At 44.1% G+C, this 22,710-nt stretch overlaps 1 protein-coding gene across 5 annotated transcripts in view; it reads right to left on the bottom strand.

The window, feature by feature from the left end:
• The window catches only part of SV2B (synaptic vesicle glycoprotein 2B), a 188,541-nt gene that overhangs the window by 163,760 nt on the left and 2,071 nt on the right, over positions 1-22,710 (bottom strand). The window contains exon 2 of one of the 5 annotated variants that reach the window (XM_065548468.2): positions 11,730-11,997. The exons of the other annotated variants lie outside the window; for them this stretch is intronic. The gene's annotated coding sequence lies outside the window, so the exon portion shown is untranslated. The remainder of the gene's footprint in view (positions 1-11,729; positions 11,998-22,710) is intronic. 5 annotated transcript variants of the gene reach the window in all.

Below are 22,710 nucleotides of genomic sequence, written 5' to 3'. Positions count from 1 at the left end.
TTCTAACCCCCAGAACTTCAGAATGTGACTGTATTTGGATAAAGCCTTTCAAAAGAGCTAATTATGTTAAATTGAGACTTTTAGGGTAGATCCTAATCCAATCTGACTGGTGTCCCTACAAGAAGATGAAATCTGAATACACACAGAGATCCCAGGGTGCTTGCACCAAGGGAAGGCTATGTGAACAGGCAGCAAGAAGGCAGCCGTCTGCAAGCCAAGGAAAGGGGCCTGAGTAGAAACCAACCCTGACCACACTTTGACCTTGGACTTCCAGCCTTCAAAACCATCAGAAATAAATTTCTGGGCTGGGTGCAGTGACTCACTTCTGTAATCCCAGCACTTTTGGGAGGCCAAGGCGGGTGGATCAGTTGAGGTCAGGAGTTTGAGACCAGCCTGGCCAACATGGTGAAACTCGTCTCTACTAAAAATATAAAAATTAGCCAGGTGTGGCGGCTTATGCCTGTAGTCCCAGTTACTCGGAAGGCTGAGGCTCGAGAATCGCTTGAACCCAGGAGGTGGAAGTTGCAGTGAGCCAAGATAGTGCCACTGCACTATCCAACTGGGTGACAGAGTGAGACTCTGTCTCAAAAAAAAAATAATAATAAATAAAAAAATTCTTTGAAAGAAAGAAATCTCTGTTGTTTAGATCACCCGCTCCATGGGGTTCTGTTACGGCAGCAAATTAAGAGTCTTCTTTTGAGAAGTATTTTTGGCATTTGGGGATGGTGGAAAGTTTTAGGATGACTTAAAGGAAGTCCCCAATCCCTCTGCAGGCCTGAAATTCTGTCTCGTGAAATAAGGAATGCACATTTCCCCCACCGGGCTCCCTTCCTCACTGGCTCTTGGCTGCTGCACCTCATACTCAGTTGCGGGTGTCTCACTTCCTGAGGAAGGAGGTGCCATTAGCTTCACAATCCTCCCAAGAGTCCTGCCTGGGGAGTCGTGCCTCGCAGAAGGAAACACCACTGGCACTGCAGACACAAAAACTAAACTCGCAAATGACAGATTCGTGACTTCCCCGAGGGAATAAATAGCGTGAACAGATGGGCCCTGAGGCTGGAACTTTTCATTTAAATCCTCATAGAATTTTGATAATTTAATGAATGTGGTGAGAAAAGAATGGCAAACCAGTACCAGCAAGCCAAAACACAGTTTGCCCACCTTGGTGTTTACCCAGGATGATTTTCCCATAATGAGGAGTGCAACGAGGTGACATGGACAAAGTATTTCCTGAGGGATTTCAAGCTTGTCTCTGAACTAGCAGCTTGCAAGCTGAATATTTTCTCTAGGTACCTCTTCAAGGCACCTCTCTGGGCAACAGTGCCAGGTGATTTCCAGGTAAGGGAGTAATTTATAGATATGCCTGGGACACAGACTAAGTGTGCTTAGAGCCCAGGGTAGTCTCCCCCGGAATTCACTTGTCTGGTTTTTCCACACTATCAAATCCTGCCTGTTCCCAGTTAGTCTCTCCTTGCTCCTCTCTGGAGACCTTCAGTGAAGACGTGCCCAGAATAGAGAAAGGAGCACTGCATAAGGAGTCCAAAGACCTGGATCACAACTCTACCACTCCTCATCTCCACTCTTCAGAAAGTGCTAGACAAATAACTGGTCTTCAGCAAATGCAAAACCTCATGCACACCTCCCCAATTGTGTGCCATAAGTCACACAGTATGCACAGGGACCACTTTTGGAGTTTTTACTGCATGAATGGAACCAGATCTCGTCTCCCTAGGTTCTCCCTGGGTACACAAGTGCAGGCTCTGTGGTTTTACAGCCCACCTACACTGTATCTTCCTCAAGCTCTTGTTTCTTTTTTTAATTGACAAATAAAAATTATGTATATTTGTTATGTACAAAATGTTGTTTTCAAATATGAATACATCACGGAATGGCTAAACCAAGCTAAACCTCACAGACTTATCTTTTTGGTGTGTGTATGTGTATATGATAAGAACACAAAATCTACTCCCTTTGGTTTTTGTTTTTTGAGACAAGGTCTTTTGTTTTGTTTTTTGGTTTTTTGAGACAAGGTCTTGCTCTGTCACCAGGCTGGAATGCAGTGGTATGAACACGGCTCACTGCAGCTTCAACGAACTCCCAGGCTCAAATGATCCTCCCACCTCAGCCTCCCAAGTAGCTGAGACTACAGGTGCACACCACCAAGCCTAGCTAATTTTTGTACTTTTTTTTGTAGAAACGGTGTTTTGCCATGTTGCCCAGGCTGCTCTCAAACTACTGAGCTCAAGTGATCCTCCCACCTCGGCCTCCCAAAGCACTGGGATTACAGGCGTGAGCCACCACACCTGCAATTTTCAAGAATACAATACATTGTTGTTACCTATAGCTACCAGGTTGTGGAATAGACCTCTTGAATTTATTAATCCTGTCAAACTGAAATGTAGTATCCTTTAACACACTCACTCCAGCCCCTGGTAACTACCATTCCACTCTCTACTTGGATGAGCTCAACTTTTTTAGATTCCATTTATCAGTGAGATCAGGCAGTGTCCAGCGTATTTCATTTAATGTAATATTCTCCAGGATCAAGCTCTTATTTCAATAGATGTCTTGGAAAATACAAGACTAAGAAGAGACAAATGGTTGGGGAAGATGAGCCCCAGGTGCAAAGTATCTCAACAGGATGTCCAGTTTTATTAAATCACTCAGACAAAGCAGGCACTAGAAGCAGCAGAAAGGAAGGAGAAGAAACCAGGACGGGGGAGTCTGCTCTGTAGCATGCGTGCTGGCAGAGAAGGAGAAGCAGGGTGTGGTGTCCAAATGGTTTACAAGGCATAGGGATCAGAAAGTCAACCCAGCAGGAGAAATCTGAGCCATTAAAAATTATTCAGACAGGGAAATCAACCCCAGCCATTCCTGCTTTCTAGACTGTGTCCCCAGGGAGGATGTCTGGAGACTCCATTTGTGTACAGCATGACTTAATTCTTGATGGAGGACAGAGAGGGCATCGTTGATCAACTCCTTCTCTGAATATGACTCTGTACTCATTGTACCTGCATCCACGACACCCCTGGCTTTAATGGAACATATATCAATGAGACAATACATTTCTAGTAGCTGATATAGTGGGAGTCCAAAGGGGAGATGGTTTAGCACATATTGGGAGTTCAGTCTTTGGGGTCAGACTCCTGGAGTCAACAGGCAAGCATCACTTTTAAAACACAATTAATATATAAATAGATGCTTTCTTGAGGTGACTGGAAAGGGAAAGGAGTGGTGTAAAAGAACTAATTCCCGGCCGGGCGCGGTGGCTCAAGCCTGTAATCCCGGCACTTTGGGAGGCCAAGACGGGCGGATCACAAGGTCAGGAGATCGAGACCATCCTGGCTAATCCGGTGAAACCCCGTCTCTACTAAAAAATACAAAAAAAACTAGCAGGGCGAGGTGGCGGGCGCCTGTAGTCCCAGCTACTCCGGAGGCTGAGGCAGGAGAATGGCATGAACCCGGAGGCGGAGCTTGCAGTGAGCTGAGATCCGGCCACTGCACTCCAGCCTGGGCGACAGAAGAATTAATTCCCTGGGCAAGATAAGCATCCATGTGGTTCAAGAGAGTTGGTGTTCAGATCTTATTTGCTTTCATCTCTAAGTCAACTCTGCTTTCTTCCCTTCCAGCAAATGGGTGCCCCGCTCGGTTTGCCCAAATGTCAAGTCTACCTTCAGAAGGAAAAGAAAAAAAATAAATAAAAAGGTAAAAAAAAAATGACATAATAGACATGAAAGAAGAAGAAAAAGAAGCAAGATTCTACCCAAGAATTATGGGAAAATAAAACAAAAGAAACAGTAATAATAATTGAAGGTTTACTCTGTCACTGGGTGTTGGCTGCACATTAGGATCATTGGGCAGCTTATTTTTAAAAAATTCTATTTATACTCCCATCCCTAGAGGTTCTGGCTTAAGTACTCTCAGGAGGGTTAGTGGAAAAATTTAATAAATTTCTCACCTGATTCTAAAGTACAGCCAGGATTGAGAACCGCAGCACTAGATAAAAACTTGCCTGAGGTGAAGAAAACTTTGGCTCGAAATCAGCAGTGCTCACTAAACTTCAAGCAAAGTTAGCCTTACCTTAACACTTTTTTTATCTCAAAGAGAATAAAAAATGAAACAAGTTACTAATGTAAGAACAAAAATTAGTATGTTTAAAGACTACCACCTTAAACCATGGGAAACAGTTTGCAAAAATCTTAAGCGAGGGGATGACTGTATAGACTGTAGAGGTTAACAGTTCAGGCTTCAGAATCAGAAAGTCTTGAGTGGGTGCTGCAACTCTGCCATCTTCCACCTGAATCATGTTGAGAAAACTGGAAGGATTAAATGAGATATTGAATTTAAAGAACTCAAAGCCTAGACTGTATTAAGTTCTCTATAAGTGAAATGTTTCTTTTACTTTTTCTTTCCTTTTCCTTTTTATTTTTTATTTATTTATTTATTTATTTTTATTTTTATTTTTTTGAGACAGGGTCTCACTCTGTCACACAGGCTGGAGTGCAGTGGCATGATCATAGCTCACTGCAACCTCAGTCTCCCAGCCTCAAGCGATCCTCCCACCTCAGCCTCCCAAGTAGCTGTGACTACAGGCGCATGCCACCACACCTGGCTAATTTTTGTATTTTTTGTAGAGATGGGGTTTCACCCTGTTTCCCAGGCTGGTTTCCAACTTTCGGGCTCAAGGGATCTGCCTTCCTCAGCCTCCCAAAATGCTAAGATTACAGGCACATGAGCCACTGTGCCCGGCCTCTATCATTATTTTAAAATACAAATAGCTCTTAAAAGCATTTTTTAAGAGACAAAGTAATACGGTTTGGCTCCATGTCCCCACCCAATCTCATGTTGAATTGTAATTCCCAAATGTTGCGGGAGAGACCTGGTGGGAAGTGATTAGATTATGGGGGCAGATTTCCCCATGCTGTTTTCATGATAGTGAGTGAGTCCTCACAAGATCTGATGGTTTAAAAGTGTGTGGCACTTCCCCCCTCACTCTTTCTCTCTCTCTCCTGCCACCATGGGAAGAAGGTGCTTGCTTCCCCTTCGCCTTCTGCCATGATTTTAAGTTTCCTGAGGCTTCCCAGTCATGCTTCCTGTTAAGCCTGTGGAACTGTGAGTCAATTAAACCTCTTTTCTTCATAAATCTCCCAGTCTCAGGTAGTCCTTTATAGCAGTGTGAAAACAGACTAATACACAAAGCCTTGCTCTGGTGCCCAGGCTGGAGATCATACAAGTACAAAATTAAAGGCAAATCAACTTGGAAAATGTCTGCAACACTTAGGAGAATATTTCTTATATGTATTTCTAATGAGAGTAACAAGGAGAATAGTATCTTCAGTATACGCAGAACTTTTACAAATATGGAAAACACTAATGCTCAATTGAAAATGGACATACAGCATAGAAAAACAATGTTAAGAAGGAGACAGTCAATAAATAAAAATGCTCAATCTCATAAGCAATCAAATAAATGAAAAATAAAATATTTTCTCACCTAACAAATTGACAATGTTTGATTTTTCCTTTTAAGGACAATACTCATTGCAAACACAGATGCATTGAGGGGGATGTGCATAGTGCTAGCTGTCAGGTTAACTAGAACAAGCTTTCTAGAATGCAACTTGGCAGCATGAATGAAGAGCTTTATCATTTATAAGTTTGCCTATTTTCCAAATTGTATTCAACCATAAATACCACTTTTCTAATCAGAAAGAAAAAGTTAGTAGGCATAAGGAAACCAACTACCTGGTTGGAAACGTGAATATTCACTAATTTCAGCAATAGATTTGGGTACATTCCAAATCCCTGGCAAACGCAAAGCTTGAAACGAGTCGCAGTCTGGGTATTGTATCAGTTTACACAATCAGAGCCAGGAGTGGGGTTTGTCACTTGCTAAATTCAGGCAGGTCACCAAATGGCCCAGATCTAAGCATTAGAACAAATGAATTGCTTGCCATACTCTGTACTCACGTCTCAAATGGTAAAGTATCTTAGGAAATCTTAACTTCTTTCTTTATCCATTGGAGCTATTTAATATCTCCCTGAGAGCTAAAAGATTGTCAAATTAGAGGAGGATTTATACTTAAAAAGATAGCTCCTACCATTGGGGAAAGCTTATTCCCTTAGAAATGCCAACCCTTTGCTCCTTGCAAAGATATGCTCCCTGCCAGCATTTTATTTATATATTTGGGACCCCGCCTTGTTTTAAAAAGTGGAGCAACTGGCTGAGCATCCTGCAGAGGATTCCATCTGCTACAGGCCAGATAGAAGCTGAGGATTAGGAGTAAAAGCTGGGAGCCCCAAGCGGATCAGCCAGCATGCCCACACCCCCAGGCCCTGCCTCCAAGCACAGACAGCTCATTAACCGGTATATAAAGTATTGTAAGTCTCCACACAGAGCTGATGAGAGGAGGCAAGAAGCTACGAAGAGGAACCAGAAATCGAGTAAGGAGGCAGATTAATTTTGTTCATTCAAACAAGAATGAGTGAAGCATAATCACAGCAAGAACTATTATGATGATGATGACAGGGAGATGTCCCTCCCTGGCATGGCTCTGGTTTGGACTGGGCTGTCTGATGTGGTGGCTTCTGTGTATACAGTTTTCTTGAGACAGTGTTCAGCCTCACCTTGGCCCTCTTGGGCACTAAGTAGCCTCTCAGAAAGGGGCAACTGCGTCCCGCTTCAGACCCTGCAGCTGTCCATTCACCCAGCCTCTTCTCCAGGCAGATTTCCCCCTTTTGTGATTCAGCTTGGACAGCCCTGGGGCTCCTACTCCTCCTGTAAACATCAAGCTTCTTCCTCTGGAGCTTTCTGCACCTTCCCAAGCCCTCAATGAATGCAAAGGGAAAAAAATGTTCTATTCTTCCCTTAGCACTATACTACCACCCATCTTTCTTGCTGGCATGGGCTACTCGATTAAATCACCTGCCTGCCAAAATTTCCAGACTAGAAGAGGCACCTTGCTCTATGTCTTCTATGCCCCAAACTCCAGGGCACACATCAAACCCTCTAAAGCGCTCCCTTGCATAGTAGACTCCATTCCACCAGTACCATGGATCAGCAAACACCCAGGTAGGGTGCAAGGTACCCTGTCTCCCTTTTTGCAAGCATCTCCACTCCCCATAAGGGAGTCTCTTGGAGGCCCTTTTCTTGGTTTTATGGGGAGCAAAAAGTGTTTCACCTCAAGCTAGTATTTGTTATAGGCCAAGATTTCAAAAATTCTACCCACTTTTTTTATCCCTCTACTTATATAGACCCAGGGGCTTAGAGTTGTGGGCCCCAAAACCAGTTTTGATACCTCTTGAAAGTCATGAGGAATTCCAGTTATTTAACAAATAGAGTGTCTAAGACTTTATTTTCAGATTTGCAATCTGAATGCCCATTCTGGGGCAATAAAAAAGTCCCACTCAACATCTTGTTACATAGGGAACTTGCTTTGGTAGATCCAATTTTTATTCCCAATTCTTTTCCCCTATGTAATATGATTATAATCCACATTCTTGCCATGTCACTTTGCCATGTCTTCCACTGTGAGAAGAGTATACTTTCCCAGTTTACTGATACGGGTTTGGGTTTGGCCATGTCATTTGCCTTGGCCAATGAAATGTTAGCAAACATGATGAATGCAGAGGCTTTAAATGTACTAGGACAGTTAGCACTCCTCATGTCCTCCTGCCATTTGGCATGAGAAGAATGAGAAGAATATGTCCCTGGTAGCTGCTGGTAGCATCTGGTGGAGAGATGAGAGATGCATGAAACAGACCTGAACTTGACCTACAGCATGAAGGAGAGCCAATCACAGTTGACTGGCCACCTCATAAGTAAGATAAATAGTTTGTTGTATGAGCCAGTGCAATAATTAGGGCTATTTGTTAGGCAGCATTATTGCTATACAGTAGCAGCTAATTAATACCCTCGTTATATGTCCAACATTCTGCTAAGCACTGTATTATCTCCTTTAATTCATTCCTCTTAACAAATGTATAAGATAGAATTCTAGTTAATATTATCCTTGTTTTACAGGTTGGTAAACTGAGGTGCAGAGAATTTTAGCATAATTAGTAAGTGAAAGAGACAAGCTTCAATCCCAGCAATCTAACTCCAGACGCATAATCTTGCCACCATGGAACAAAAAGCAGGAGACAAAGATGTGGCTCTATGCTCTTCTAAGTCTGCATACTGGTACAGACCTCAAGCTCGAAACCATTGTGACTATTGATATCGTTTGCCTGTGTCCCCACCCAAATCTCATTTTGAATGGTAGCTTTCATAATCCCTACATGTCATGGGAAGGACCCGGTGGGAGGTAACTGAATCATGGGGGCAGGTTTTTCCCATGCTGCTCTCATGATAGTGAGTAAGTCTCACAACATCTGATGGTTTTATAAAGAGCAGTTCCCCCACACACAGTCTCTTGCCTGCTGCCATGTAAGACATGCCTTTGCTCTTCCTTCGCCTTCCTCTATGATTGTGAGTCCCCCCTCCCCAGCCACATGGAACTGTGAATCCATTAAACCTTTTTTTCTTTATAAGTTATCCAGTCTTGAGTATTTCTTCATAGCAGTATGAGAATAGACCAATACAGCCGTTTATGAGTTCCCTATCAGTACAAGCCTGACTGGATCGCAAGGGCTGAGACAATTATTCTAGCTCTGTCAGTGCATGCAAAGAGGATAAGACAGGCTTCCCTTCCAGAATGCATGACCCTTCTCTGAACTTTGAGGAGGGAAAGTCCCACGGGGAATTCTAACCAAGGAACAATCCTGTCATTGTGAAGTGCAGTCATACAACATTCTGCACGGGATGCAGAGCACACCTCATTCTCTGCCTATTTTTATTCTCTCTAAGCAAATATCTGGGTCTCTCAAAAATTATTACACAATTGCCAGCTGCTGGGATTATACGAATAACGTGACAACAGCAAAGCAATATGCTGACCGGTGTTCAAACACCACCACACAACAACAAAGTAGCCAGGGGTGCCAGCCCTCATTCACAGCCTGCAAACAGAAGCAGTACCAATGAAGGCCACCCACTCCCTCCTAGTTTTAGGAGAACAGAGTAGCAGGCAGTTTGATACCAAGATGGATTTTTTACTCTTCAACTTCCAAGATGTTCTATGCACAGGGAGAATGCAAAGTCATGTTCTTTAGCAAGATGTTCTTCATCATTGTGATTCAACAACATACCCCTTTCTTTAACCAAGTTAGGACTTCTGATGAGCAGCAGTTGGGCTTAAAGGTCTTCAAGTTATAAGCAAGCTAGAAATTCTGAAGTATATAATAATGTATTATATATGTATATTTATGTGTGTGTGTGTGTGTGTGCATGTACTCTGTTAAGGTATATGTGAAACAAAACTTCTTTACAAATTTCTACACTATACACCCTGAGGGCAGAGATCACATTTTCCTTACCTATCATTAACTCTAATGCCTAGCACAATGAGAAGTCAATAAACATTTGCTGAATAAATAAATAAATGTAAAAGGGATTTCAGGGAGAATTATATCTTTGAATTTTGCATAGTTTAATTCTTAAAATGCAAGACTAGGTCAAGCAAGGAGATGGTTATAAAAATGTGAACCCCTTAGAAACCTCTTAGAAAAAAATAAGGAAGGCCAGGCGCAGTGGCTCACACCTGTAATCCCAGCACTTTGAGAGGCCAAGGCAGGTGGACCACTTGAGTTCAGGAGTTCACGACCAGCCTGGGCAACATAGCGAGAGCCTGTCTCTACTAACATACAAAAAAAAGTAGTCAAGCATGATGATGGGTGCCTGTGGTCCCAGCTACTCAGGAGACTGAGGTGGGAGGATTGCTTGAACCGGAGAGGCAGAGGTTGCAGTGAGCCAAGATCACACCACCGTACTCTAACCTGAGTAAGAAAGCAAGACTTTATTTTTTTAAAAAAAGGAAGGGGAGATGGAGAAACAGCTCACTTTCAAAGTCGTCGACGCTCACCAACAAAGGTAGCACTTTGTAATCTTTATTTCAGCAAGAGAAGCCAGCTCAGCATGTGCTGTGGACGTCTGTGGACTTCGCCTGCTCAGGACCCATGTACGCTTCTTTCAGCAACAACTCTCCAATGTTCCTTTAAGGAACTCCCCTTTCCTCACTACATGCCATCTTGGGAGTCATAGTTATGGTGCCCTCAGGAATGGGCATGTGATCCCACCTGGGCTAGGCTCTCTCATCTTAGATTGTGAATCATGAACTGAGCACACAAAGTTAGAAAGTGGCTGGAGGATCCAGACCCTGGGATGTGTTTCCAAATAGCCCACTGATTAGCAAGGGAGCAGGCTTTTGACAGACACAGTGGGAGCTTCCCCAGACACAATATGGAATTTCCATCAATACACAAGCACTCCCAGAGACTTGTTCTTCTGCTCTTTCAGCTAAGGTCCTTTTCCTGAAGCCTTCCCTGGAGCCTAGCACAGAGCACAGAAGAGAACTCTAAGCTGGAAACAGAGGTTCTCATCACAAAGCTGCTGCAAGAAAACAGTTACCTCCCCTCTTAGGCCTCAGTCTCTTCCTCCATAGGATTAAGAGGCTGGGATTAAATAACCACAGAGGAACCTTGTGTGTTGAGTCAATAAAAACTGACCCCTTGGGTCCCTGGGCACCAGCAACACCAAGCTCACATTGTCAGGGCCAGCAAGGCCTGGAGTTTAAAGCAGTTAATCCCTTGCCTGGATGACTCGGACAAAGAGGATTAACCTCAGATGAGAGAGTTATCATCCAAATATAGAGCAATCCCAAGCACACACATTAGAGATACGTTTCCCCATCTTGCGTAAATTCTTGTTCTCTCACCCTTCTGGTGAACTCATAGATTAACCCTCTCAGCACCTCAAGGTTAAGGTGTTAGACTGTCCAGACCCTCTCCAAGTTCCTCTAACACCTTTCTCGGTTCTCCAATCCAGGGTACGTTGTTTCTCCCTTTTAATACACAGGTTTCTTTAAGGCACTTTAAGTTTGGAAAATAACTAACCATTGATTACCTACTATGTGCCAGGGACTGTGTTACACACTGGAGCTACAGTGGTAGACAAGGTGGCATAGTCCTTCTCTCAGGGAATCTATAGTCCAGTGGGAAAGCACCTATTGTGCACAATGTACCCTACTACACACTGACAAATATGATCTCCTTCAATGCCTCGACAATCCCAGAAAATAGACCTTACTGTGACTATTTTAAAGATCAGGAAATTGAGGCTCTGCGAAGTTAAACTTGTCTGAGGCTATGTAAGCTGTATCAGAAAGAACCTATTGGTTTAAAAATGATATGGGATTCTACAATATATTCCTATTATTTTGTAGGAGTCAGAAACAATGAGATAAGAAAAGGGAAAATATTGAACCTCAGCCTTTTCAGACATGTATGCTCCTGGTATATCCATCACAGGAAAAAAATGGATGTTTACCCCAGTTGTTTTCTCTATTAAAGAGCACCCAGGCTACAGGCAACCCAACAGCCCAGCTATAACCTTTTAATCTTTATGTTATCAAGAAACATGCCTCTGGATCTTCCTCAATGTGTTCCCATAAGCTTATGAGAAATAGCTTATTGAAATTTCAGCTTCTGTGTGGGTGAAATTCAGTTAGACTACTGCAGCAAACAAACTCTAAGATGTCAGTCGTTTAGCATAGGCAGAGTTTATTTCTCGCACTTGAGATAGCCTCGTGCAGGGGCAGCCAATAGATGAAAAGGAGCCTGGAAGAACACACCTTTCTCACTGCATCAACAAAACTGTTACGTGGCCACGCCCACTTGCAAGGGAAGCCTGGAGATGTAGTCTATGTGCCCAGGAGGAGGAGGAAATGAAGCCAGCTGGTCTTTGCCGAAGGCTTCTAAACTGCATACTTCATATGATTACATCTGGGCCAGGCATAGTGGCTCACGCTGTAATCCCACTGCTTTAGGAGGCCAAGGTGAGAGGACTGCTTCAGGCCAGGAATTCAGGACTAGTCTGGGCAAAATAGTGAGACCCCATCTCTACAAAAAAAAAAAAAATTAATTAATTTAATAAAAATTAACCAGGCATGGTGGTGTTTGCCTTTTCATCCCAGCTACTCAGGAGGCTAGGGTGGGAGGATCTCCTGAATCCAGGAGTTTGAGGCTGCAGTGAGCCATGACGGCACCACTGCAATTCAGCCTGGGTGGCAGAGCAAGACCCTGTCTCTAAAAGAGAAAGAATAGAATTCAAAATGCTATATAAATGGTGGGGATTATAAGAAGGTTTTCCTTTTCTTTGCCCTACTTTCTGGATGGTCTGTAATATGTCTTTAATGCATCCAAAATGATGAGGAAAAAGAGAAAGGGGGAAAATCCCCTAATCAGTGAGTCTTTGAGGAGTTACGGGTAGAACCACGTACCAGGAAACTACCCAAGAAATACAGGTAAATCCTGCTTCCCTAATTCCCTTGCTTCTCTCTCATCTTTTTCAAACAGAACTTTCCACTCCATTTGTTTTGGGTAACAACAACCTAAAAGCTTTTTATTTCTTAAATGCTTTCCATGCTCTCTGGGATCTTTCTGTGCCTCAGAGCATCTCCAAGATATCAATCACAGTTTCCAAGACTCCTTCTCTATTTGAATGGAGATCTGTGACCAAGACCAAACCAAACTTGTGATCCACTTAATTCACACCCAGCCACACATCGTGGCTGAAGCACAGGACAGCGGCGATCTCACCACTTACAGGAGCATTTCAGGAGCAAAGACAACCAGCTCCTCTCTATCACTGTGGTTCTTGAGCTTCTTCCTTCTTGGCACATCTGGTGACAACATTTAAACCCACAAGAGATTCTAGTGGGCATCCTGCTACTTCTCACCAAACTTCTCCCCATCCCCCTTCTCCCTATCCCCACCCGACTCAACCCTCACCCCACCCCCAGCCAATACCACCTCAGATCCTGTGTTTTGGCCACAGCAGATGACATAGTTTGGATATCTGTCTCCACCCAAATCTCATGTCGAAATGTAATCCTCAGTGTTGGAGGTGGGGCCTGGTGGAAAGTGATAGGATCATGGGGGTAGATTTCTCACGAATGGTTTGGCACCATCCCCTTGGTACTGTCCTGGCAATAGAGAGTGAGTTCTCATGAGATCCAATCACTTAAAAGTGTGTGGCGCCTCCCCTCTCTCTTACTCCTGCTTCTGCCAGGTGACATGCCTGCTGTCTCTTTGCCTTCTTCCATGATTAGAAGCTTCCTGAGGCCTCTCCAGATGCCACCATGCTTCCTGTACAGCCTGCAGAACCATGAACCAATTAAAGCTCTTTTCTTATAAATTACCCAATCTCAGGTATTTCTTTATAGCCATGAAAGAACAGACTAATACACCAAACCCCCTATTGTTCCAAAAATCAACCACGCATTTTCAGGTCTATATGCTTCTGCTGAAACCATTCCCTGTCCTCCCCACAACAGCCCATCCTTCAAGGCTCACCAGACAACAGCCCCTCCCCTGTCCGATAGCTTTGCCTGGCCCTCCGTCTTCTCTCCTCATGCAGCAATAGCAACTGCTTCCAGCCTCACGGTCCCCCATTCTCTCAGTGTGTACCTCCCCACCTTGTATTCTAATTACTAATTAATGAGCTCTCCTACAGCAGAGCCCTAAGCAGACAGGCTCTGGGGCTCTTTGCCCTGCACCATCTCAAAGAACCAGAAGAAGGTAAGAGTTTGCTCAAGAATCCAGGAACTGATTGGCAGGCCAAGCCAGCCAGTAGGGGCCTTACTTGTCTAGAGGAAATGGGCTGAAAGTAACAAGACATAAACCTGGGAGTGACACAGGTGAAACTAAGAAACTTGATAGGACTAGCCTGGCCTGACAGCCCTCTGTAGTGCCCCAAGATGCTGCATGCTGGGCCACCGAGGAAGCAGGCAGCCACCACCCCTGTGATACGAGGGTGGGAGCCCAGCACAGCTTTTCTGCCACAGACGTGGGCAGCACCACTAAAACAAACAAACAAACAAACAAACCCTTATCCGTCATGAGAAGTAGGAGGAGAAGTTGGCTCAGCACCCCATCCCGTTTTCATATACCCTGTCTCATCCACTTATTCATTGTCCCATTTGAGTTTCTCTTCTTTGCTTTAAGTTTTAAGCTACTGCCTTTACATTGCTACCCTATAGCTTTCCTTTCCTTAACACTGCATGTTTATGCTTTGCTTTAAAAAACGAAAATTAAAGTGGCTGTATTTAATTTACAGACCATTAAGCCAGCATGTGTGGGATGTGTTCGTCACTCGTCATAGTGCTAGGGGTAGAACTAAATTCCTTAAGCCCTCCAGGGTCAAAGGCAGAGGCTCCTGACATTCCCATGACCTTTCCAGCCCCATCTCCCAGGCCCAGCACTTTGCCTAGGGCAGGCCACCCCACAGTGCTTCTTCTTCTCCTGCAGAGCCTCCCACGTGCCAGCTGGGCTCTATTCCTCAGTGCCATCTGCTGCACCCCAGATCAGGCGAGAGGCCACAGTCAGATTCTATGCACAACAGAGCAGGGATGGCAGGCAACACAGGAGCCACCCTCACTGGGCCTGGGCTCCGGGAGCCAGGCAGGGAAAATCCCAAAGGACTGAGCAATCAGAGGAGGCTGTTGAGGGGCCTAACCGGGCTGTCACCTGCTTGGGAGAACTAGTTGTGCGGTTTCAGAGGGTTTCTAAGCATGACAATGTAGGGGACCCACGCTACATTTTTCTGTTTTCCTGTTCTCTCTTGGCCTCTCATACGAACTTAACATTGCTACATCCCTGACCTGAGCTTTGATCCTCTCTCCGTCATTAACTTACTGTATGAATCCATGAGCCAATTAAACCTCTTTTCTTATAAATTACAATTCTGTTTTCATGGTCATTTCATGAGAGAAACCTGCAAATGAACACGCTAAGAGAAAGGAACAGAACACATTAATGGATAAATGAGCTGTCCATCATTACTCCTGAGTGAGCATGATTTGTAATGTGAGTAATGATGGACAGCTCTTTTATCCATCCTAATAAGTTATTTCTGAGGTGGATGCGGTGGTTCATGCCTGTAATCCCAGCACTTTGGCAGGCCAAGGCTGGAGGACTGCTTGGGCAATCCAGCCTGAGCAATACAGTGAGACCTCGTTTCTACAAAAAATTAAAAACTTAGCCAGGTATGGTGGGACATGCCTATAGTCCCAGCTATTCGGGAGGCTGAGGTGAGAGGATTGCTGGGCCCAGGAGGCAGAGGTTGCAGTGAGCCAAGATTGTGCCACTACACTCCAACCTGAGCAACAGAGCAAGAACATGTGTCAAAAAAAATTTTTTTTAATTATTTCCTTCTTTGAATAATAAGAAGTTTTGATTCCCTGCTTTCTAGGGTCCCTTCAAGCTCTGAAACTGTAAGATCCTACAGTTCAATTAAGGTCTTCATTGCCTGGAGCGTATTCTGGACCTGAAAAGGAACCTGCCCATGAAATATTCATTAAAACAAATCATGCTCACTCAGGAGTAATGATGGACAGCTCATTTATCCATTAACGTGTTCTGTTCCTTCTCCTTAGCAGTGTTCATTTGCAGGTTTCTCTCATGAAATGATCATGAAAACAGAATTGTAAATCACACCTATCACACCTAGGTGAGTTTTGGGAGCCTAGAGCTCCTGCCCACACACATATCACCTGGGGTTGACATAAGAAGTACTTAATAGCACCAAGCTCCCAGTTTGAACAGTCAGCTTCCAAATCCAGACACCTGTGATTCAACAATCAACTTCTGGATGCAGACATCCATGATTCAAGAAGGCCCCAGCGGTCTGGAAAAATTACCTTCTCTTGCATCTATGCAGAGCTGGCAGGAAACAAATGAGATTGTGCATCCACCTTTCCAAGGGTACTTTTGTCTGTAATTTCTTTTCTCTGAGCTTCAGATATCTCATCTGTAAAATGGGCACAGGAGGAAGGATGTGGCCTATCTGCCTCCTGAAGAAGTTCAGTTCTGAGGGGCTAGACAGTCATCTGTTAGGAAAGAATTTTCAATTGCCTTTTGTGAAAAGAAAATTAATGCTACTCTCTCCCCTGCCAACCAATACAGAATCAAGCTCTAACAACTGAAGGGAACAGGAGATGGGTGGAGCAGAAGTGTGTACAGAAAACAGGAAGACTTAATGGGACCACAGGCTTCTGTGTGGGAGCTGAAGCAGGGAACCCATGGTGTGGGTCTTTGTTGCTAAGTCAGGAGACACTGTTGCGTTACCTGTAATCAACAGTCAGGACAGCGAGGGAGCTTTAGATTTGCTGACGATGTAACTGGGGACTTAGAGGGAAAGCTGACTATATGATACTTGATCTAGAGGATGTCAGAATGATAGCCAAGGCATGAGGGTGGTGGAGAGAGGGCAACATTAGCTGCTGAGTACCTGCCAAAGACTTAGCTCATCACTGTCACTTACCTGCTGATCTCTTGCCCAGGCCGGTAGGAGCAACCAGAAGAGCCACAGCCAACACAGAAACCACAGCACCATTTATTCACCATGCATCTAATAAATACGTATCGCATGCCTACTATGTGCCTGGAACAGGAAGAACAGCAGACTTTTCCAGAAGAAGACCATGCAGTGGATTTTGTGGGAACCACAAAGGCATCAGATAGGAAAGTTTCTGCATAGGAAAGCTACACATGACTCCAAAATTTTCATCACAGAATTCCAACAAACTATGCAACATTGCAAAACTGAACTAAGGAGATTGGCTTATTGCAGAGAAAGGGAGGTTAGTTTTCCTCTAGGCACCTTGAAATGTCTAGCCTTCATAAGGCTAGACATTTTATTATTGTCCCTTTGTCTAATTTTGAACATTATGGGCCCCACGCAAATAATCTTCTAAATGGCACTGTGAACATCAAATGATAGGCTCTCCATTCTCCCTTCACATAAAATCTCTAAGTTCCTCAGCTGGTATGGTAATCCTTTAATCAATATTTACACCAACATAGTTCCAAGTCCAGGAGCATAGAGGGGACTGCAGAACACTTGGTATTATTACTATCATCATCACCACCACCACCACCACCTTACAACTGAGGAAACCAAGGCTCAGAGAAATTAAATAATGTGCCCAAGTTTACACAGCTAGAAAGTAAGGAAGTTTGGGTTAGGCATGGTGACTCATGCCTGTAATCCCACCACTTTGGGGGCTAAGGTGGAAGAATCACTTGAGCTCAGGAGTTCAAGACCAGCCTGGGCAGCATAGTAAGGTCCCATCTCTACAAAAAAATTTAAAAATTAGCTGGGCATGGTGGTGTATGCCTGTAGTCCCAGCTACTTTGGAGGCTGAGATGGGAAGATCGCTTGAGCCCAGGAGGTCAAGGCTGCAGTGAGCTGTGTTCATGCCACTGCACACCAGCCTGGTTATCAGAGTGAGACCCTATCTCAAAAAAAAATAGAAAGTTAGCGGGCGTGGTGGCTCACGCTTGTAATCCCAGCACTTTGGGAGGCCACGCCAGGTGAATCACGAGGTCAAGAGATCGAGACTATCCTGGCCAACATGGTGAAACCCTGTCTCTACTGAAAATACAAAAGTTAATTGGGTATGGTGGCATATGCCTGTAGTCCCGGCTACTCAGGAGGCTGAGGCAGAAGAATCGCTTGAACCCAAAAGGCAGAGGTTACAGTGAGCTGAGACTATGCCACTGCACTCCAACCTGGTGACAGAATGGTACTCCATGTTAAATAAATAAATAAATAAAGTAATGAAGCCTGAGTGCAAACCCAGTTCTGTCTGATGCTAAAACCCACTGCTCCATCCTATGCCCCATGTGGTCAGGCCTAGTACCCACACGTAAAAATGAAGGGCAGCTTGTGTCTCTTTCTCACACTTCCTTCTGGGATTTGGTTCTTTTTCTCCACCACTGGCACATTCTCCATCTCTCTCTCTCTCTCTCTCTCTCTCACACACACACACACACACACACACACACACACACAACCACTTTCAATGGCAGTGCCTGCTTTTTCTTGTTTCATTCCCTTCACCAACATCATTGCAAACAAAACTTACATAGAATCAGCCACACCACGAGGAGAAAATGGACAGCACCCACAGCCTGAGGCTGAAGTCATTCCAGCCCTCCCTTTTCCTATGAAGGCTATTCCCTATTTCTTCCTTTTATAAACAGGAACACATTATGCAAGCTACTGTAGATGTGAGGTTTCTCAAGCAAGCTGGTGACACTCAGCATAAATTGATTTAAATAAAATTCTCCCCTTTCAAGATTCTTCCTTGCTTCTGCCTCATCTTAAATTAAGAGCAGTACAATAATAACCCAAGAACATCACACCCCTGAATTTCAGCCACCTCTCTCTAAAGGATCTTTTCTCATTTTTTGAAAATATGAGCTATTTTTTGGTTTCCACTTGTTCCTCTTTCTTACTTGTCACCACACATTGCTTTCTGTATGATATAAGCAATTGGAGCCTTCACATTTAAAGCCTCTTTTTAGTGCATGAGATCCACAATAAGGCTCCCATGAGACCTTGTAAAGAAAAGAAATAACTTCAAGGAGTTACACTTCAAGATCCACCAAAGCAAAGATCTGCAGTCAACTCTTGTAATTAAGTGGTTCCATTCATTTATTCAGTGCATATCCACTGAGTATATACAATGTGCCGGACAAAACTCTGGGCACTAGTGATACAGCAGTGACTTGGCTCAAGGAAAAATAAATAACATGCTAATGATACTCAAACCTATGTCTCCTTCCTGAAACTCTTCCCTGAACTCTAGACTCTCATATGCAGTGAATTACTTAATATCTCCCATTGGATATCCAATTAAACCCCATCACTGTTTCCTCTCCATCTCACTAAAGTGCCACTCCATCCAGCTGCTTAGGTCAAAATTCATTAAGTTATCTTTTTCTCATACCCTAAGTATCCAACTCATCCATACATCCTGCCTACTTTATGAATTTAGCCACTTCTCACCATATTTTTTTTTTCAATTTTTATTTTTATTTTTGACATGATCGCAACCCATTGTCCAGGCTGGAGTACAATGGCATTATCATGACTCCCTGCAGCCTCGACCTCCCCAGGCTCAGGAGATCTTCCCATCTCAGACTCCTGAGTAGCTGGGACTACAGGCATGTGCCACCACACCTGGCTAATTTTTTTATTTTTTGTAGAGCTGGAGTCTTGCCATGTTGCCCAGGCTGGTCTCAAAACACCTGAGCTCAAGTGATCCGCCCACGTTCACATCCCAAAGTGCTGGGATTGCAACTTCTCACCATTTTAACTACTATCCAGCCTGGTCCAAACCACCACCCGCTCTCACCTGAGTCATTGCAGTACCATCCTGACTAATCTCTCTGTTTCTACCCTTGTCCTCTGAGAGTCTGCACTAAGCTCTAAAGCTCAAGGGATCCTTGGAAAACATAAATCATCTAATAGTACCCTGTGCTCAAAATTCTCCAGTGGTGTCCCATCTTTCTCAAAGTAAAGGCTAAAGTCTACGAAAGGCCCTATAGGACCTTGTATTAGCTGGCTCCCTGCTACTTCTCCGATCTCTTCTCCCACGCTCACCCTGTCTCATTCAGTTCCCTCTGCGTAAGTCACCTTGCTGTTCCTGGAACATGCCAGTTATCTCTGTTGCCTCGGGGCCTTTGCACTTGTTCTCCCTACCTGGAAATGTCTTTCCTCAGATAACTGTCTGGCTCACTCCTTCACTTCCTTCATGTTACCCTGACCATCTTACATAAAATACCCACTCCTCGCTTTACCCTACCCTCCCACTCCAACGCAACCAGGCACCTCCCATCTTCCTTTCCCTGCTCAACGTTCCTTAATCACCTGATATAAAACATACGTTATTTACTTACATATTATTTGTCTCCCTCAACTAGAATGAATGCTTCATGAGATGGGTCTGCTTCCTATAACATGCCTGGCACATAGAGATCACTCAATAAATATTTATTTAGTGAATGAATGATTATCTAAACATACATACATCCCTACATGGTCAACCACAGAAACACAGAAAAAGAGACAGTCAAAAGAGCAAGTACAGACTCTGCCCAATCAAGCAGAGTCCAGAAGAAAAGGAAACCTAGCCAAGAGCACTTTAAATGTTCAGGTCCCGGTCAGGCGCGGTGGCTCACGCCTGTAATCCCAGCACTTTGGGAGGCCGAGGTGGGTGGATCACCTGAGGTTAGGAGTTTGAGACCAGCCTGACCGACATGGAGAAATCCCATCTCTACTAAAAATACAAAATTAGCCAGGCGTGGTGGAGCAGGCCTGTTGTCCCAGCTACTCAGGAGGCTGAAGCAGGAGAATCACTTAAATTCCAGAGGCAGAGGTTGCAGTGAGCCGAGATCACACCACTGCACTCCAGTCTGGGCAACAAGAGTGAAACTCCATCTCAAAAATAAATAAATAAATATTCAGGTCCCTATGGTAGATTGATTGATTGATTGATTGATTGATTGCAAAAATGTCCCAATTCTTCCCCTCCCTGTATCTATGCATTTTGTAATGTGACTATGTAGCTCCTTCTATCAAGAAGTAGAGTCTGTTTTCCTAACTTTCCACTCTGGGCTATCTTGTGTCTTAATTTTGTCATTAGACAAGGATAAAGTGATGGAGTGCCAGTTATAAGCTTAGGCCTCAAGAGGCCATACAAGTTTTCACTTTCTCTTGGCCTCCTGCCACTACCATGTGAACATGCTGAGCTGGCCTGCTGGAGGATGAGTGACCACATGGAGCAGAGCCAAGTCATCCAGCTGAGGCCATCCTAAAGCAGCCAGCCCTCAGACACTCCATCGGCAGACCAAAATCACATGAGCAAGCACAGCTGAAATCAAGCAAGCACAACTCAGATCAGCGGAACTACCCAGCCAACCAAAAGACAGGAGAGAAAATAACAAATGGCTGTTGTTTAAGGCCACGAAGTTTAGGGGTGGTTTGGTCTGTAGTCCCTTTGGCAAGATTGGCCCTAAAGCATGTAACCAGTTCCTAGGGTAGGCATCTAAGCTGCTTTGCTCTGAATAATGTGCTTTAGGAGACCTTCTCCTTGTGATTTGGCTGTTATGACAGGGGTCTGTAGGAAGAAGACCCACTAACCAAGCCATACAGTGTCTCAACCACTGCAAATCAATATGCTGGCATGCAGGTGAACAAGGTCACTGTGATGTGGCCCGGAAAGACAGATCAGGTTTCTGAGGCAGCAATACTAAAAGCCGGATCTTGGATGGGGGAAATTCACAGAAGTAAATGTTGCCTTCTGAGGTGGACGTGGGGACACCCAGTCAGACTCTCTGACCTTGACCCAGCCTCACCTCATTCTATTTCACAGAAACTTTGACTAGGTTCTCAGGCATCCAGCTCCATTTCTGGCCATGGAACACACTGCAGTAGCCCTTCTGCACCAAGGACAGCTGAGTGATGAGGCTCTCAAATCCCCAAACCATATTTTCTCTAGAATAATAAAGTTTCCAAAGGGCAGAGCAGCAAACTGATCTTTATGTTAAGCCCATAAGACAGAGGCTTTAAATAAATTTGCCATATGATATTATGTAAATGCATTCCATGGTCACTGAAGGTCAGCATATTTCCAGATGATCCCAACACTTTTCCATGATCATAGAAACTCTTCTCATGCTCAAAGAAAAAAGAATATCTGGCAAGGACTGCTGGCCTGTTTGCTAAAGATGACCTTCTCTTTTAGTGTAGGGGAAAAGAAACAAAAAATCTTAATACTAAGATTCAAAAGAAGCACAAACATGGTCCTCCATTCGGATGGGAGAAACCTGACTGCTGCATTGCACAGTCTCCTTAATTCCTGTGCTTCCTGTTGCCTTGCAAAGACCTATGCTTTCTGCTTGCTGCATTCATTTACGCTCTGAATGACCACAGGTACTTATGTCTACCAACCAACCTTCTTCTAAACACAGAGTTTAGGATTTCATCCAATTCCTTAAACAATAACTCAGCACATACATCATAGTGACAAATAGGAACCCTAAGAGGCAATATCTCAAAGACCTGCCGTGTTGCCCTTATGACCTCAGCTCCTACTGCTGTCCTGGTGTCTGACTCAACAGCAGCTTCTGTGACCTCCTTTCTGGGTCTCTTGGGAACACACCTCTCTCCTGTCTCAGGGTTTTGCAGGTGCTGCCTACAACCCCTGGTTTTCTCCCTCACTTCCCCAGATGTCTGGTCAAATGTCATTTACCAGAATCCCTGGCTTCCTCCCTCACTTCCCCAGATGTCTGGTCAAATGTCATTTACAAAAAAGCCTTCCCTGGCCAAGCTGCATAAAAGTAAATAACAAGCCCCACCCTGCCCTCTGGCAGCACTCCCCAGTCCTCTTAGCCAGCTTTATTTTTCTCCATTACAATGTCTCATCAGCTGATACACTCTATATTTATTTATTTGTCCATCATCTTACACACACACACATACACACACTCATTAATTTAAGCTCCTTGAGAGAGGGCTTTTTTGGTTGTTTTGTCTGTATTTTCCATACATAGAGCACTGACTGATACATAGTAGGAACTTAATGAATGAACTGCCATTGCTTGAGCACCTACTTTGTGCCAAGCAAGTTATATATGATGATAGGGTAACAATGAGTAAATATTTTAAAGTATCTTTTCTTTAACTATTATAAGAATCCTATTACTGTCTCCATTTTACAGATCAGGAAACTAATGCTCAAAGAGGGGCTAAGTAACTTGCCC

The sequence above is a fragment of the Macaca fascicularis genome, chromosome 7, assembly GCF_037993035.2.
Source record: "Macaca fascicularis isolate 582-1 chromosome 7, T2T-MFA8v1.1".
Lineage (NCBI taxonomy): Eukaryota > Metazoa > Chordata > Mammalia > Primates > Cercopithecidae > Macaca > Macaca fascicularis.
Note: the sequence above shows the minus strand (reverse complement) of the source record. Positions and strands in the feature narration are given on the sequence as shown.